The sequence below is a fragment of the Glycine max genome, chromosome 17, assembly GCF_000004515.6.
Source record: "Glycine max cultivar Williams 82 chromosome 17, Glycine_max_v4.0, whole genome shotgun sequence".
Classification (NCBI taxonomy): Eukaryota; Viridiplantae; Streptophyta; class Magnoliopsida; order Fabales; family Fabaceae; genus Glycine; species Glycine max.
The window spans coordinates 8,499,076-8,504,396 of record NC_038253.2 but is presented as its reverse complement, the minus strand read 5'-3'; the positions used below and the strand labels follow the sequence as shown (position 1 = coordinate 8,504,396).

Below are 5,321 nucleotides of genomic sequence, written 5' to 3'. Positions count from 1 at the left end.
TTAATTATACAATGTAATTTGTGAACCATATCAGCTTAATAGTATTAATTACTTTTTTTTAGAGGAATAGTATTAATTACTTAAACTTAGAAGATAATAGTAATATATTAAAGATGAGAATGAAAAGTGAGAGAAGTGTGTCACCTAAAAATCAGATCTGGCATTTAGGAAAATTACAAATGACAGATATTGGTAAAATTTTCATATTCTGAGCCACACACACCTTCTTCTGTCTCTCGAGTCATCATTCCCACCCCTATCCTCTCTCTCTCTCTGTGTCACATATAAATAAAACCCTTCTCCACCCATTCATATTCATTCACTCATTCCGTTCCTTCTTCCCTTCCCTCTCTTCACTATCACTCTCTCTCTCTCTCCATCTCTCTCATCCATCATGGGAGCAGTGATTCTCCCAGATCTCGGCACCGAGATTTTGATTCCCGTCTGCGCCATCATTGGAATAGCGTTCGCCCTCTTCCAGTGGGTCCTCGTCTCTAAGGTCAAGCTCTCCGCTGCGAGAGACGCTTCCTCCAACGCCGGCGGCGGCAAAAATGGCTACAACGATTACCTCATCGAAGAAGAGGAAGGCCTCAACGACCACAACGTCGTCCTCAAATGCGCCGAAATCCAAAACGCCATTTCCGAAGGTCTCTCTCTCTCTCGGGCTTATGAGATCTACCCTCGAGTTCCGTCTTTTGTCTTTCCGTCTCTTTTTCCGAAAAATAGTTTAAAAAATGAAAATTGCTGTGTCGGCGTGGTTTTCAATTTTCTGGGTAGATCAGGATCTTGTTGTGCTTCGTTCTGCATGGCTTGTTTGGATTTTGATTGAGAAAGCTCTTGATTCTAATTTTTATTTTTAAGCTGTTCCTTATCGGGTTTTGGTTGTTTGTGAACTCTATGCTCTGGTTTTGAGAGCTACCACTGTGTTTTTTTTAACCTTTTTTTGTTTTGCTTCATTTCTTGGTTTCTGAAACGTTTTTGAGCTGGCTTGGTGGCCTACAGCATGATTTGAGCCTCGTGTTATTTTTTAATTATTAAAAAAAGATCGATGTTGGTTATGGGATTTGAACCACAAGACCAATTCATGTGGTAAATTAGTAATTTGCAATCGAAATTAGTTTGGTGCCGTTTTTTTTGCTTATGTTTTTTTTTGCCTCACTAAAAATCTTTGCTCATTGAGAGTGAGAATCACTCAGGATGGTGTGTGCTTCTTTTGGCCTTGATCTTTCGGTTTGAGCAGTATATGTGCTGCTTCTTTGTCTGTCGGTGGCTTTGTGGAAAAAGTTTGTGTGGTTTCTGATACTGCAATCTATGTGCTGTGTTAGACTTGAGGTTCTATGGCCCTTGTCTTCTCAGAGATTTCCTAATATTTGTATTTGAAGCTTTTGATTTAATAACAGATGAAATAGTTGCTCTGATGAATTTGTGGACCTCATGGTCCCAATTTCTAGATGAGTGCATTTACCATATTTCCTGCCAGTCCCAGCAATATTTTGCCTATAATAAACTCTGTATTGCTTCCTAAATTTGGACCACTGTATATCATTTTATCTCCAAAAACCTTGTAATCTGTTACCTTTGACCAGTTTATATTTAAAATTAAAATAAATTTGGTATTAGTTGCAATTGCAACCATTGCTTGGCTAGAGGTCTGCATTTCACTCGACCTTTAATTACTTGGATGTGTTTTCTACTGCTGGTTCTTATTTTAAATTAGTGCTTGTTGGTGTATGTTTAAGAATGCTTCGCTTATTTATTGGTGTTTGAATATGAACAGGAGCAACCTCTTTCCTTTTCACTGAGTATAAGTACGTGGGAATCTTCATGGTGGCTTTTGCCATTTTGATATTCCTCTTCCTTGGCTCTGTGGAAGGATTCAGCACAAGCTACCAGCCTTGCACCTATGACCAAACTAAAATGTGTAAGCCAGCTCTTGCCACTGCTGTTTTCAGCACCATATCTTTCCTGCTTGGAGGTGTCACATCGCTTATTTCTGGATTCCTTGGAATGAAAATTGCAACTTATGCCAATGCAAGAACCACCCTGGAGGCAAGAAAGGGTGTTGGAAAGGCTTTCATTACGGCTTTTAGATCTGGTGCAGTTATGGGTTTTCTCCTTGCTGCAAATGGTCTTTTGGTTCTTTACATTGCCATCAACTTGTTCAAGATTTACTATGGTGATGACTGGGGTGGTCTTTTTGAGGCCATCACTGGTTATGGTCTTGGTGGGTCTTCTATGGCTTTGTTTGGAAGAGTAGGTGGAGGTATCTATACTAAGGCTGCTGATGTTGGTGCTGATCTTGTCGGAAAGGTCGAAAGAAACATCCCGGAAGATGATCCAAGAAATCCAGCTGTAAGAAATATAATCCAGAAACTAGCCCCCTTATTTGGTTTTTAACATTCTCTTGTTAATCCTTTTTGTATTTGTCTGAATAAATCATTGTGTACACAGGTGATTGCTGATAATGTTGGTGATAATGTTGGTGATATCGCTGGTATGGGATCTGATCTTTTTGGTTCATATGCCGAGTCATCCTGTGCTGCTCTTGTTGTTGCTTCCATCTCTTCTTTTGGGGTGAATCATGAGTTGACTGCTATGTTATACCCTCTAATTATCAGTTCTGTGGGTATCCTTGTTTGTTTGCTCACAACTTTATTTGCAACTGACTTCTTTGAGATCAAGGCTGTAAAGGAGATTGAGCCTGCATTGAAGAAACAGCTCATCATTTCCACTGCCTTGATGACTATTGGGATTGCAATTGTTAGTTGGATTGCACTCCCAACTTCCTTCACTATCTTCAATTTTGGAGTGCAGAAAGATGTCAAGAATTGGTAAGTTTCTCAACTTCTATTAGAATCACTTATTTTATGATGCAGTTATTAAAGGATGGGTTATGTCTATTTATAGAATAATACATGGTAGATTTTTACGACATAGATTTCGTCTTGCAGGCAGCTATTCTTGTGTGTTGCTGTTGGTCTTTGGGCAGGGCTTATTATTGGATTTGTAACTGAGTACTATACTAGCAATGCATATAGGTAAGCAATTTTTGGTAATGTTTTACTTTTTTCTTTTTTTTTTTACCTTTCTGCATCTATTTCATCAGATTTTTATCTTGACTTTTCTGTTTGGTTTTGCAGTCCGGTGCAAGACGTTGCAGACTCCTGCAGGACTGGTGCTGCAACTAATGTTATCTTTGGCCTTGCCTTGGGATACAAGTCTGTTATTATCCAATTTTTGCTATTGCAATCAGTATTTTTGTTAGTTTCACCTTTGCTGCCATGTATGGTATTGCCGTTGCTGCACTTGGCATGCTGAGTACCATTGCCACCGGATTGGCCATTGATGCATATGGTCCAATCAGTGACAATGCTGGAGGTATTGCTGAGATGGCCGGTATGAGTCACAGAATTAGAGAGAGAACTGATGCCCTTGATGCTGCCGGAAACACAACTGCCGCAATTGGGAAGGTGCAGATTTTCGGCCTTTTAACTCTCTTCAAACCTAATTCTTCTCTGTTTTTTTAACTATGTTCAAACCTTATTCTTCCAAGTTCATGGAAACATCATTTTTACTGCTAGGTGGCTTATATAGTGTGCTATTCTGTTTTAGGGATTTGCCATCGGTTCTGCTGCCCTTGTATCTCTGGCCCTCTTTGGTGCCTTTGTGAGCCGAGCTGCTATTACAACTGTTGATGTGTTGACTCCAAAGGTTTTCATTGGTTTGATTGTGGGTGCAATGCTTCCTTACTGGTTTTCTGCCATGACCATGAAGAGTGTGGGAAGTGCTGCTCTGAAGATGGTTGAGGAAGTACGCAGGCAATTCAACACCATTCCAGGATTGATGGAGGGAACTGCTAAGCCTGACTACGCCACTTGTGTTAAGATCTCCACTGATGCTTCCATTAAAGAAATGATTCCACCTGGTGCTCTTGTCATGCTTACACCCCTTGTTGTTGGAATCCTTTTTGGTGTCGAAACACTTTCTGGTGTCCTAGCTGGATCTTTGGTGTCTGGTGTACAGGTGATGTTTCATCCACCACTATTTATTACTAGTTTAATAACCTCAATTACTTGTTGGCCTTTGTCATTCTCCCCTTTTATTCTTTGCTTCTAAGACATATTTCCATTCCATGTTTACAGATTGCTATCTCTGCATCCAACACCGGTGGTGCTTGGGATAATGCCAAGAAGTACATTGAGGTAAATATTTTATGCCAAGCTGTATTATTAAATTGAATTCTCACTCCAGAAGCTATTCTTCAATTTAAAATGCTGGTACAATTGCACGGCAACTTGGTAGTTGTGTAATGAAATCTGTAATCTGAATTTGATTGTTTATGTATTTGGTGTAATGTATTAGGCTGGTGCTTCTGAGCATGCAAGGAGCCTTGGTCCAAAAGGGTCAGATTGTCACAAGGCAGCTGTTATTGGTGACACCATTGGAGACCCCCTCAAGGATACATCAGGGCCTTCACTTAACATCCTTATCAAGCTCATGGCCGTTGAGTCTCTTGTGTTTGCTCCCTTCTTTGCGACACATGGTGGCCTACTCTTCAAGATCTAAAGGATTCAATAGAAAAAAGAGCATCGTCCATCAATTTTCTACAATGGCAGAACAAGGAAAAGCCCGTTCCTTTACCAGTGCCTTCTCTTTTTTGTTAGTCTTTAACTCATCTGTCATGTCAATTCCATTGTTTTTGAAACCTTTCCATCCCCCACCTTGAAACAAAAGTATAATTTGTCTCATGTAGTTTTAAGACACTCGATTAGGCTGAGCCTGCAGCGAAAATTTTCCTTGTAAAGAGGAGGTTGATGATGACGACGACGACGATGATGTTTACCATCTCTCCCGCGTGGTCAATTTTCTTATATATTCCTTTTGGATGGTCCAATTTTCTTAATATTTCCTTACCATATTTTATATATATTTATATTGTCTGTTATTAAGAGTGTTTGCAAATGAACTAATTCAATTAAAACTAAGAAATGGATAAATAAATAAATAAACTCTGAATATAAAATAAATTGAATTGTTGAGTTTTGACAATTATATTTAAACCTCAAAAGTCTAAAATAATTCCTCCTTAAGAGCATTACTTTATTTTCTTTTATTTTGATTTTTTATGTTTTAAAATTCTCAATTTAGTTCTTTGTGTTTACAAATAGATCCATGTTGGTCTTTTTGATCAACAACATTAAATTTAATAATAGAACTATGGAAGTGTTTAACGACTGATGTGTCCTTAATATAGATTGTTTTGATGAGGTGGCATGTTAAATAAAAGGCTAAGATTTTATATTGGTCACTATGTTTTCGTA

At 38.7% G+C, this 5,321-nt stretch overlaps 1 pseudogene across 1 annotated transcript; it reads left to right on the top strand.

Moving 5' to 3' along the window:
- Positions 1–221: 221 nt before the first annotated feature.
- Positions 222–4,903, top strand: LOC100793677 (pyrophosphate-energized vacuolar membrane proton pump-like; annotated as a pseudogene). The gene is made up of 8 exons (XR_005889314.1): positions 222–647; positions 1,778–2,352; positions 2,452–2,831; positions 2,952–3,038; positions 3,141–3,470; positions 3,613–4,023; positions 4,143–4,202; positions 4,363–4,903. The product of XR_005889314.1 is annotated as a pyrophosphate-energized vacuolar membrane proton pump-like (transcript).
- The last annotated feature ends 418 nt before the right edge of the window (positions 4,904–5,321 follow it).